Consider the following 13,727-nt stretch of genomic DNA (forward strand, 5'->3'; position numbering starts at 1 on the left):
TTTGGAATGGTTTTAAAATCGAATGACTGCTTCTTGCGTGCTTTATTTCTGATGGGGTTATATTTGAATGTTTGGTGTCAAATTTTCGATTATCGAGAGATCTCTTTATAATCGAACGATATATTTTCGCACGAAAATAATTAAGGAATTATATCATATGAGCGCGTTAAGGGGGGGGGGGCACGGGTTGTGCATTCCGTTGATGAAATCTTGAAATAACAGGCAGAGAAATGCTTTCCATATTGCTTTGCACTTGACAGTTATTTAGATCAAAAAAATTTTAAAAAGTGGGGGATAATGATAATATGGACATGTGATTGGGCAACACAAACAGGTTTGAACTTGAGAGTTGTTTACATAAATAATGTATTGAAATAAAAAGTGGGAACAGTTTAGCTAAAAATCGGGGGGGACACCTTCCTCCTACGTCCCCAACCCCTTAAATGTGACCCTGAGAAATTGAACAAACCTTTTGAGTGGTTAACTTTTCTAGTGATTCATTCGCAGAGGTTATCGCTAGGAGGGAGACGTTATGGCTTAAACCGGGTAATTCAAATTTTTGAGATGTCTTTGCTCTTTTTGGGACTATCGTACTTGGAGGGGGAAGGTGATTGTCACGAGGGGTCCCGTTGCCCACAAGAACGAACGGACATCCTAATTTAGTTTCGAATAAGAGCTTCTCGGGCGCTTTTTTCGAATGGGGTTAACCAGATAGTACATTTTTTTGAGTAAACGTTTTAAAACGGTTGTTACGCTGTAACAACCATTTTAAAACGTGTACAGTCTGAGTAAAAACTTTAAGGCCAGTATAATTTTCTTTGAAAAAAGGAAAATTAAATTAAAGGGATTTTAATATTATTGTATTATTAATTATTAATGTTCATGGGTAAGAAATAACGCAATAGACAGGATTTGTAAAGCATGCAATAAGCAGAAAAGCAGTGGTTTATTCAAAGTCAACATTTCAGCTTGAGTAAAAACTTTAAGGCCACTAGTATTTTTAAAAAACTGCAAGTACTTATACTGTAATAAATGTCACCTCAGCTAACAAGATTGTTTAAACCCTTCAACTTGCAGTTTTATGATTAATTTCTTCAAAGTTTTTGTCCTACTTGTGACGATATCGTAAGGTAAAAAGTTAACTGCTCAAGAAAGGTTGCAGATTGAAGCTTTTTCTTCAACAAGGATAAGTAGGGGTACTATTGCGAAAAAATAGGAAGATCGAAGATTGAAGTCAACATTTTTGTTTGATTTAAACACAATTAGAGTAAAAAGAAAACCCGGGAAAATTTAAAGCTTTGTCCTCGCGTCATGGAAGAAGAGTTTGGAAATTATTACATTACCTGAAAAGTACTCAACCAGAAAACTTATTCAGACGATAGGTTTTAATGTTAGCCAAATACGATATATAACACAATTAGAAGGAGTGGAAATTTTATTAATTCTGCAAAATTGCTTAAACCTCATTTATTGAAAATGCACAATATAGAGCGCTTCAATTTTAGCTAGGAAATCATGACCTGGGATAACCAATGAATACAAATAATTTTTTCTAACGAAAATAACTTGAATTTGGATGGACCAAATGAACGGAAGTACTATTGGCATGATTTACGAAAAGAAAAAAAATATTCTACAAACGCCAATTAGATGGAGGCTCTGTCAGAACTTGAGAGTGCTTTGCTTACAATGGTGTGTGCTCAGTTGCGTTTGTTTCAGGTAAAATGAACTCACAAGCTTTTTAAAATGTCCTCCCAAGTCATCTTTTACCAAATGCTGAATTTGTTTTGCTGGAGAAAATTGAAAACATCAGCAAAACAATGCATTTATCCATCCGAGTAACAGTGCAAAAAATAGGCTCCAAGTAAACAATGTTGAAACTTTGAAATACCAACTAAGTCTCCAGATCTTAACCCAATAGAGAACTTATTGGGTGACTTAGCAAGAAGAGTTTTGCAAAGAAGAGACATTTTACTTCATCAATAGAGTTGAAATCTACCATCGAAGATGAATGGTAAAAAATACATCCCGAATTTTGTCAAAAACTAGTGACATTCATGAAAACAAGAATATTTGAAGTAATTTGAAGGAATGACTCAAACACAAGCTTATAAATATTTGAATTTTGGCCTCATATGTTTTTTTCTATGTTGGCCTTAAAGATTTTACTCAGGCTCAAACATTGATCTGTAATATTTTCTGATAATGAAACACTTAAAATTAAATTTTTCTGTCTTTTTTTCTTGTATTTAAGGTTAATAATTATCACTCATATGACTTTTTGATCCTAAGATTAAGGTGTGTCCTATTTCTCAAAAAAGTGCACTGGACTTAAAGTTTTTACTCAGACTGTATGAAACATTTAAACGATGTGTGTTTATAATACAAGGCTGCCTATCTTCCTAAGGGTGAGGAAACCCACTCCTCAAATGCGACGGAGAACCCCCCAGAACAAGAGCCTCCTAAAGTAAGACCAAAAGCCTTCTGGAGTTGCCCCCTCCTCATTTAATCTTCATTTTGGCGCGGTCTGCACCATGGCCCTACCCCTACCCTCTCGTGGGCACCTCTCGATAATTGCTTGTTGTTGAATGTTCGTTATCGAGCGACGCTTTCGGATGATTTGAAAATCGAATAATCTGAATTTTTAGAGAAACTTGGTAATCAGTTAACCCTTTTTGAGGACCAACGCAAGGAAAATGAAGCGGAGCCACGGGACCCAAAGTTTCGAAATGGACCGCTGCCAGCCCAAACAGTTTCATCAGTTTAAAAAAAATCATAAAATAAGCATCTCAATACAATGACTCCAAATTTTTAAGTTGAGTAAATAATGTACTACTAATCAACATTTTAAAAGTATAATGAATATAACATTATTAGAGTATGCACACGCGAAAATAAATGATACGCAAACAAGAATAGTTACAAATATCATACGTATGGAATGAAAAAAAAAAGATAATAATGATCTGCATATAATGTAATTTCAATTAAAAAATTGGACCAAAGAATGTGAGCTAAAATTAATTCCACACGACAAGCATCAAAACTCCTTTATGTACTCAGAAACATCTCAAATTCACTCCCTGCACCCATTGTTATTAGCTTTTCCCCTAATCAATAAAAGTGAAAAATAACAATAAAAAAGAGCGATTCATGAAAGAAGCAAAAGAATGGATTCCACTTAAAGTTGCACTATTATTAATGCGCCGGGAATCCTAATGCCCTGTAAAACATAGCGAGAAATATTTTACCCTTCCTCCCTTCTCTTATATAAGTCAGATACTAACCCTACTACCAACAGCAGCAGCAAAAAAAAAAAAAGCAAAGCTATAAACAAGAACAAATGAGCCCTTATGTGCAGAGCTGCGATTCCTCGACTTGTTTACATTATTAACTTCTTGCTTAATAAGCGTCCGAAATCTCGAAATAATCACGTGGTAGAAGAGAAACATCCCCTGTAGGCCTCCGAAATCAAGCTCTCGTTGAATCTGCATTCCCCAAGAATTGAGACCCACAATGAAAACTATTAAATGTATCTATTGAATGCATCTCCCAAAACAGACTCAATTAATTACTATGCAACTTTTTTCAGAAAACAACGAAAACTAGTTCCACTTGAATGTAAAATATAAAATTTTTCAAGAAGGGGGGCGAGGGCAATCGAACTCCGTAAATTGAAGTTTCAGTGGCTATGTATGCATCATAACTCTCAAGCCCATATTTCAAATTTTACACTTTAGGGGGGGGGAAGGGGTTAAAGGGCATATAATCAATGCATAGTATTCCTACTTACAGCAAAAACTTCATTTAAATGTAAATAATAATTTCTAAAAGCCAGGATGGGTCGCCCCTTCTAGATGTTACCCCTGTGAAAAAAACTCGATGTTTTAAAAGTCGAGGGCATCCCCTTCCCCCAGGGCGATGACACACCCTCTCAAATGTTACGGAGCATCTGTCTAGGAAAAGAGCCCACGAACCCCCTCCCCCCCCGCGAAAATTGAGATAAAGAAAGTCTCAAAAATGACCCCTAAAAATTTCAATGACGCAGAGACTAAAACCTACCAAATTGACCCCCATAAACTGGTCCATCCAGGGTGAAGCTTAAGGGGAAGGGAGCAAAGGGTATGTAACTAGTGCAAAATTAAACGAAAAACTACAAAAAGCACGTTCCCATACATTAAGAAGCATTAATTTTCAAAGCCGGGAGGCGATTGACCCCTCTGGACGTCTCCTCATCGGGCCTACCCTCAAAGTTGCAGTGACAGAAGTACGCGTCATGACACTCAGGTCCTTTATTTCAAATTTTCCAGGACAGGGGCGGGGGGGGGGGGATAAAAGAATATATATACTCAGTGTATATTGTACAAATTAATAACAAAACCTACGCCTACATATATGTCAGTACCATTATTTCGAAAATCCAGGGGGGGGAATTGCCCCTTCCTGACCCCCTAAATTACGAGCTTGATGGTACACCTTCCCCTCGTGCGCAACCGTACAGAAACAATTCGTGAAGTCGACTGTTCTAGAAGTCAGAAATGCCCACTATCACGACCCCTCAAGAGCGATGGCGCACCCTCTCAAATATTACGGAGCAACTCCTAGGACAAGAGCCCCCTACCCCCCAATGCGATTTAAAAGACACTCTCAGCCCCCTCTCCTCTTAGAATTTTATTGGCGTTGTGAGCGCCATGGACACCCTTAGCGGGCACCCCTGTAAAAGTAAACTTGATTCTGGAACTCAGGAAGTCTAGATACTGGTCGAGAACTCGATTCAAACATTTCGAGAACTCGATTCAAACATTTCGAGAACTCGATTCAAACATCTCGAGATCTCGATTTAAAACATCTCGAGATCTCGATTTAAAACATCTCGAGATCTCGATTTAAAACATCTCGAGATCTCGATTCAAAAGATCTCGAGAAGTAAATTGCTCGAGTACTCGATTTAAAAGATCTCGAGAAGTCAATCGCTCGAGTGCTCGATTCGGAAGATCTCGAGAAGTAAATCGCTCGAGTACTCGATTCGGAAGATCTCGAGAAGTCAATCGCTCGAGTTCTCGAATTAAAAAGATCTCGATTATCAATCACTCGATTATCAGAAGTACTCGATTCCCAATATCTCGATTATCAAAAGATCTCGATTATGCCCATCACTAGTTGTTACGTGTCTGGTGATTTAACGGTAACAAAGCTCAACGAATCGTAACAGTATTTGTCAAGAAAGCTTATCACGCTTTCTTCGGTGTAAAGCTTGGTGATCAGGACAAACGTTGGGGTCCATACAAAGTGTGCTTAGCTACTGAGAAAATTGACAAAAGCTCTTTACCTTTTGGCATTTCTATGGTATACTCGCATAGAGAAACAAAAATCTATGGAAACGACTGCTACTTTTGCTCCTGTGATGTCAATTGTTTCAATTCGAAAAATACAATTCAGTACCTTAATTTACCATCTGCTACACGACTTGTCCCTCATAGACCGAGAATTCCCATTCTTCCACCTTTTACAATAATCCAACAGCAATCGTCAGATGAAAGTTCACTCGACAAAACCGATGAAGAAAAAGCAAAAAAAACAAAAAAAAAAAACGATTTTATTTTATTTAAAAACCCCAACAATTGTCTAACATTGATAAAACTGCATTTTTTTGTACAACTCAACTTTGTAGGAATTTTTTGTTAAATATAGTTTTAATTAATATTCTCTCAGTATTTTCGGTAGTTTTTATGAAAATTTTCAAACATACTTTTCTTGAAAACCTGACGTGCAGGAAAAAAACTAAACTCAGAATCGTGATCAGCGCACCCCATTTTCTATATGGCTTCTTCTTAAAATTGAAACACTATTTCATGAAGAAAAAAAAATGTAGGCCTGTGTTACTTTGTATTCCTGGATTTTTCTTTCCTTATAAATTAAATCACTCTGAAGCAGTGCAATCGATTTTGAATGATGCAGCATTTTATCAAAACTAGTTAAAATTTCAATGCACTATACTATAATTTTCTTCTATCAATTGCTTTTAATGCAGTGTATTGTGTTGTTTCAGAACTGTTTATAGCATTTTAGGCCTCGTTGTGTTAATAGCAACTTCAATGGATGTTTATACCAAGCGCTGCAATATGCAATTCAAGGGTAAGTTTTTTAAATGAACCCTTATAGGTTCCGCGCTCTCGCTTTAGCTTTAAATATTAAAAAGCTAGAAATTAAAAGTTCGGTAAGTATTAAAAATTTCGGTTCGCATTTAAATTTTTATTTCTTCAGAGTGCAAATGTTGCTGGACGAATAAAATTAGACTTTCTACTCTTTTCTGTATTTATTTACTTTAACCCAGTTTAAAAAAGAGAGGTTAAATAAATAATTGAAAAAATAAAATTTAAAGTAAGTTGAAAATAAAAATATAAAAAATAAATAAATGAAATAAATAAAAGAATAAATATAAATTTTAAAAAGGAATAACCAGTAAAAAGATCCACGAAAATTCATTAAAATTGCAAAAATTTAGGTAAATTTCGCTTCAAAGTGTTAGTCAGGTTGGATATAGTTCTACTGCTAGTACACATAAATTTTATTAAAACTAAAAATTCAGCAAATTCTATGAAGTGCAATACACGTCTGAACGAACGACGCATAAAACTTCGAAACGTTTCCCCTCTGTTCTGGATATTTGTTAGTTTATTATTTCAATAATGTACAGGCTATTGACCTAATGGTTAATTGACCCGGCATTTGAGAAATAAAATAAATGTACAGGCCACTTTAAAAGCCGAATTTGCTGCCGTATGAAAGTAATTTTTGGATGTCTCATTTAATACTGCAAAAACAAATTGTGCTGTGGGAAGTTTTGAATTATTTGTCTGAATTGAACATTGTTGGAAACATTTAAAGCACTGTCACAGATAATTTAAGAATGATCTCGCTATTTACAAGCCATTGAAATAAAACAGTTTTTACTCCGTTAAAATAGTTTTCCAAATGACAAAGTACCGGCAAGTGAAGTAGAACAGTTCATCAAAAAAGTGCATTTTCAGGGTAGCTTTGGGCAAAAATTTATGTACTTTAAATTGCCTCTCTTATTTTAGTACTTATACAGTAAGTTCTGTTATAAAACGGAGGAAACACTTGTTAATTGTCACACTGATATCTAAACAATAAAATAAAAAATATCTGAAATTAACAAACTATGTTTATTAAACGCATTTGAAATGAATCAGTAGCTTGTTCAAAGTTATCCCCAGCCATTTAGAATTCTTTTGAGCCACGTCAGAAATGAGACGCAAGGGAAATTATTTTAATAAAAAATAGTGAACTTTAAAGGAGCAAAATGTTGTTGTCTTGTGCCAGCTTAGTTGGCGATTCGGGTTCGTTGTTTTTCCAACTGTACCGTAATTTGGTGTGAAGTCCAACTTCTACAGTACACACATGCCATAAGGACCCCATTACAGGGTCGGCAACCATTCATAGCATAACAACGCATTCACACAGAGAGGACAAGGACAGGAGAGAGAAAGTACATCCATGCCCAAACCGGGACTCGAACCCGGGACCACCTCATCGCAGTTAGACTCATCTAACCACTAGCAAGGCGGGCGGAAACGTAGCAAAAAAAAAATCTTCTAAATGTTTAAAAACTCTCCCTTTGTACTTCACAGCACCGCAAGTTTTAAATAAGTTTTTACTTCCTTTTACAAAAAAGGAAGTATTGTATTCGCGAAAAAATTCTCACTCAAAAATCGGCCTTAATTTCCATTTTTCTCACCCCCGAATGAGTGTTAAGTTATTTTTCGACCCGACCACACGTGGGTGTATGCCTAGGAACCTACAGACACCCGAAATATCCATTTTGAAGACCCCGAGTTAATTACAACGAATTTTCTCGTGACGTACGTATGTCCGTATGTGTGTATGTATCTCGCATAACTCAAAAACGGTATGTCCAAGAAAGTCGAAATTTGGTACGTAGACTCCTAGTGGGATCTAGATGTGCACCTTCCATTTTGGTTGCATTCTGATGTTCATAAAGGGATCTTTTGACCCTGTTTGAGGGGAAATCATTGTTAATTTCAATGTAAACTCAAGTGGAGTTATAATTTGTCGGACACTTGGCGATTCATCACCAGTCTTTTGGTAGCCAAGATTTGTCGCCATCTTGGCGACAAATGTGGGAATTAAAAAAAAAAAAATCGGTTTCAGTTTGGCTACTGTTGGTGATATTTAGAGAGTAAACAATTGAATCACATTAAAATTGCCAATAATGGGGAAATGTCATTAAATTAGAGTAAAAGGAAGTCATGTGATGGACACATCAGCTCGTTATTACATTGCAGAAGGAGTAATTTCAACAACTCTGAAAATGACCATTTCAGAATGATACATGCAATTAGCTGCGCGCAATATTAGCAACGTTTTTTTTTTTAATATAAAATAGAGAGTAGAAAACTTTTATTTCATAATCTTGTCAGGAAAGTACGGCACTGGAACTTTTTTTAAAGTCTAGTATGCTATAAATGTGAAGAGGTGCAAAGTAAAACGGCATAGCTCAAAGTTACTCTGAATGACTAAAAAGTAACCGAGTTCTTAAATTCTGATACAACATGCTTTTCATTGCAATGGAATTGCATTTTTTTTTGTGTGTTCTTTTTTTACAATTAATTATTCTTATACTCTAAATGAGGCAGTGAGAAACAAAATGATGTCAGTGGCAAAATCAAAAGTTAGGAGATAACCAGTACAAATGGTTGGTGAACCTATCCTCTGTCTTGGGGCAAGAGATAGGACTAGTAGCCCTGGTAGGTGCTATTGTGCAGTAAAAAATGATGCCGGATATTTCATTGCTTTCTTTTTCAAGAAAAATATTGTGCACTTATAGTAAGTTAAAAAGTTTTGAATCTTGAGTCCTGAAGTTTTCTGAAGCGTTCAAATATTGCATTCAGGCTACTCCATCGGATTTCGCATTCTGTAATACGGCTTCTCAACTTCTTCTAAACCCCCATTTTCAGGGTTTCCATATGTAGTAATAGTTTTCGTAAAGGTTTATATTTTTTACACATTTTCACAAATTGCTGAACGAATGAACACTGAAACCTCAAATGAGAAGACCAATTTAGTCTCAAAAAAAAAAAAAAAAGTACTCTATTTTATTGTTTTCTTGAGTGGTAAACCAACTTTTCATGATATGAGAAGTTTTTTTTCTGTGTCTTCTTGTAGATATACAGGAAAGTGATTAAAATTTCCGATCATAGTTATGAAAGTATTCGTTTTATGGACGGCAAAAGTTGAAAAACGTTTTCATGAAAAATCTTTGCCGGATTGAAAGTTCCGCGGGATTTTGCTCTCATTCCGCAGGATTATTCCCGCTTAATATCATGCGGGATTCGGGATCGAGATTGCGCGATTGAAACGCTAGTTCAGTTCTTAACTGATTTGTTAAATATCAAAATGTGTTTTTTATTCCTTTATATTGTGTTGTAACCAATTCGTAATAAAACGTGATACAGTGCAGTCTCGAAACTCGACCCAGTGTGGACCGAAAAGTCACCGGTCTGTAAAAATACCAGCTAATCAGAAATGCCATCGCAACAGGTTTTACTTGCGGGACTTTTCTCGCCACCAAAAAGTAGCTAAATTTTTCTGGACTTGGAAAGTTTATTGAGTGCCGAGCTCTCGAGACACTAATGTACTACTCTGACCGAATTATCAGATGGTCATATATGTTTATATACCTGCAGTGATATTCATTACCATGTTTTGAAATTTAAGAAATCGCCTCTGTGTTTCTCTCCCTTAAATTTTGAAGAATCGGAATTTACGTTTATGCTTATAGTAATCTTATTTTGTAAGCAATCAACGAATTGCTTTTTACTCTCATCGTCTCATCTGACCAAAGTTGGTGCTCCTTTGATTTTTGGACGCACACCTCTGCGAGCACCTCAGTCCACCAGCCCCTGTAGATGGGTTCTGGATCTCCACTAGCAGCATTGTCCACCAGAATCTACTCCTCCTGGGCGGTGGCGTCAATGTCCTTTACGTGCTCGCTGGCACATATTGGTCTACACACTCCGTGCATTTGTACTTACATCCGATGCACAGATCCATCTTTGAATCTTTGAAGGAACTGTTAGGGGACCCCCCCCCCCATCCGAAATTGTTCCCTTTCTTTCTGGAGATTGGTTTTTTGTCTTTTATTTAGAGCTCGTTCTTATATCCTTATTTTTTGTCGTGTCATTGTTTTGTTTACTTTTTTCATATTACGCAAAATTGTTTCTCAGATATTTCTTTCGACTTGTCAGTCAAAATTTAACACTTTGTTTTGTGTTTAATTTGGCTAATTTTTTAAAAATCTAGAAGTTTTATGTCCTTTTGCTCCTAAACAAAATTCACTTTTTGACTCTTCTTTCCACACTTTAACAATCGTTCGGCGCAGTATAGCCTAGTAAGGCTCTTACGCCAAAAAACCCAACGAAACAACCAACCTATGCACTTACACACACACGGCCACGGACATACACACATACACAAGCCTACACACACACACGCCCTTAAATAACCAACCTACATCCATACAGGCCTACACATACACTCGTGTCGATACACACTCACACACATCTTACAGCCCAGGCGGAGGAACATACTCGAGGACAGGGACAGTACCCCTCAGAAAGGACGTGCTCGCGGAGATTTGATGCGCGCGGGATGCTGTTTTTGTCTGAAGAAGATTGCGTTTAGTCGAGATGGTCGGGTATAATGAAGTCGATTCTAGGATACAGGAGTCGTTTGTAGAAACAATAAAGCCAATGAGCGCCACTCGTGATTGCATAAAACATAATTTGAACTGAAGGTGTCAATATTCAAATTTTTCGTGCTTTTTTTTTTTTAACCATTTTATGATGTCTACTGTAAAATGATTTTATATTTAACTAGAGATCAAGTTTTTGCCTGGTGTCTAGCTGTCGTATTCAGTGCGAGCTCTCTTTATGGTGTTTATGAAGGGAACAGAGGTGCTCAACCTACGTTTGCGGAGAAGATACTTTATGCAGGGTTGAACAGAGTCGATTGGTCTGCAGGTGTTGCTTGGGTTATCGTTGTCTGCTCTATTGGACATAGAGGTAGTTACTTTATTTATAATATTTTTCAAAATTTCTCAGCAATAAATATAATGTTTACCTTAGTGCTACAAGTTAAAACTTAAAAACAATATTTAAATTGCACAAATAGCAATAAAGTTGTGTTTTGTGGTTTTTAAACCATCTAGTTTTGAATGAAACCCAAAAAGAAAGCTTTTTTTTTGTCATATGTTTTCTAAAAGTCCCCAACGCTCTCTTCTGTTGTTGTTGTTCTCGTGTGCCCCAGATGCTGGCAATTTGGGGTGCGCTGCTTCGGTTTTCCAACTGAACCATAATTTGGTGTGAAGTCCGACTTCTACAGTACATACATGCCATAAGGACCCGTTTATAGGGTCGGCAAACCATTCACAGCATAACAGCACATTCACACAAAGAAAGGACAAGGACAGGAGAGAGAGTTCGAACCCGGACCTTCCTGTCACAGTCAGACTTCACTGACCACTAGACAAGGCAGGCGCAACATCTCTTCTCTTCAAGAATTTTAAGATTCAACAGAAAAGTGTTAAAACACATGTTTTTATTAGATTGTTATTTAAATTGTGTTGTAAAATTCGGCTTTTGAACAAATTTATCGTGGTTTATTCCTGTTCCAATTCGCAACACATGAACCCCTTGCACGGAATTTTTGCACCCACTACAATATCGTGTCTCATTTAGGAACATTACCACGAGGAGAAATGTTGTTTCGAAAAAAACTGCTTTACCGCGACAACACGATGCTCAACTGACCAGGTGGCCATGCTGACTAAAACGTCCGATCCTCCCCGCAAAGGGGATAAGGTTGGCGACCTTGCAAACCCCTCCGTTCGGCCGTAATTTCCGTTGGAAAAACACCCAATCCCTGAGTGCCACCCTATACAATGCCTGGCTATTGAATACCAGAGTTTCATAATTTGCCAGAAACATATCTATACTAATATTATAAAGAGAGAGGGCGGATTTTTGTGTGTTGATATGTTCGAGGTAATCTCCAGAACCATTGCAACTACTTGAAAAATGTTTTCACTATATGAAAGGTGCATTCTTACTGAGTGATTTAGGCTATAAATTATGCATATATGTAATACATGAAATACACCACCAGCTCAGCCATTTCCAGCCGAGGACTGCAGTTTCGTGCTTATTAGCGCTCAACGGCCCGACATAGGAAAGTGACTGAGCTGGAGATGGAAAACTCTCTTGGATGTCTGGCACTCTTGGCTTCCTTAAGGGTTTCCCATCTCCAACTCAGTCACTTTCCTAAGCCGGGCTGATGAGTGCTAATAAGCACGAAACTGCAGTCCTCGGCTGGAAATAGCTGAGCTGACGGTGTATTTCATGTATTACTGCCTTAGTCCTGGCTAATGGGCGATAATTTACGGAATATATGCATATATGTATTTATATTATTTTTTTTAATCCTATAGTTTGTCTTCGCTCCTAGTTTGTTTCGTATCGTTTTATTTTTATAAGCGTAAAACCTATCACCGATAGCCCCGCTCCTGCAGTGGCAAAAGAGTCGAAAAAGCAGTCCAAAAGAGTTCCTCTGAAATGAATGCTGAGGGATAGAAGCACGTGGAAGAGAAAAAAATTATGATATCGGCATAAGAACCGCCAAAACCTTCACGTGGATTTGAGGCTGCGGGGGAAAAGGTGTATAGCATTCCATTAGCTTTGAAAATTGACATATACCAATTGACATATTTAAACGAATAAAAATTGAGATTCGCTTCGAATAAATTAGTATTTGAATTCAAGTAGTGCAGATAGATAATATTCATCTGGGTTTCTAAAAGTTGTAATTTTGCATGCATTTCGGGCTATCCTCTGAAGGTTTTTCATCCATACTAATATTATAAAGAGAGAGATACTAATATTTTGTATGTTTATATATTCCGTTTAAACTCCGAAACAACTGCATCTATTCAAAAAAATCCTTCTTTGTATGAAAGTCATTCTTGCAGAGTGACATCTGTACTAAAATTATAAAGACAGATAGAAAGAGAGAGCGTATTTTTGTTAGATTATTTGTTCCGGGTAATCTCCGAACCCACTGAACCTATTTGAAACATTCCTTCACTACATGAAAGGTGCATTTTTACAGAGTGACAGAGGCTATAAATTATGCATATATATCTTTATACGAATGTTCACACTGTTTTGTTCTTTTATACTTTAAAACAAATTTTGTTGAATATTTATGTCTGGTAAAAAGTCCTCTTCGAGCGATATGATCAGGAAGGACTAATATATAAAGTTGGCACCTTTAGAACCATCAAAAGCCTCACCTAAATGTGAGGCTGTGCTTCTAAAAGTTGCAATTTTGCATTCATTACTTCAATTCTTATAAGCATACGAAAATCAAAATAATACACATCTGCTGATGAATTCACGTAGGTTGTCTTTAGTTTAGAAAATTCTTAAGACAATTTTTTGTAACAATTTTACTGTAAAATCAACTTTTTGATCTTTTTTGCTTTATGGTAAGCATTTAAAAAATGTCTCTGTGACGACACATTTCAAAGAGAGCAAAACATGCAAAAAATGAAAGAAAATAAAGTCAGAAAAGACCATAATTGTATGAAGCGAAGATTCAATGTAGGAGTTTTGTTTGCCAGCGCCGCA

This window comes from Uloborus diversus, unplaced genomic scaffold, assembly GCF_026930045.1.
Source record: "Uloborus diversus isolate 005 unplaced genomic scaffold, Udiv.v.3.1 scaffold_74, whole genome shotgun sequence".
Taxonomy (NCBI): domain Eukaryota; kingdom Metazoa; phylum Arthropoda; class Arachnida; order Araneae; family Uloboridae; genus Uloborus; species Uloborus diversus.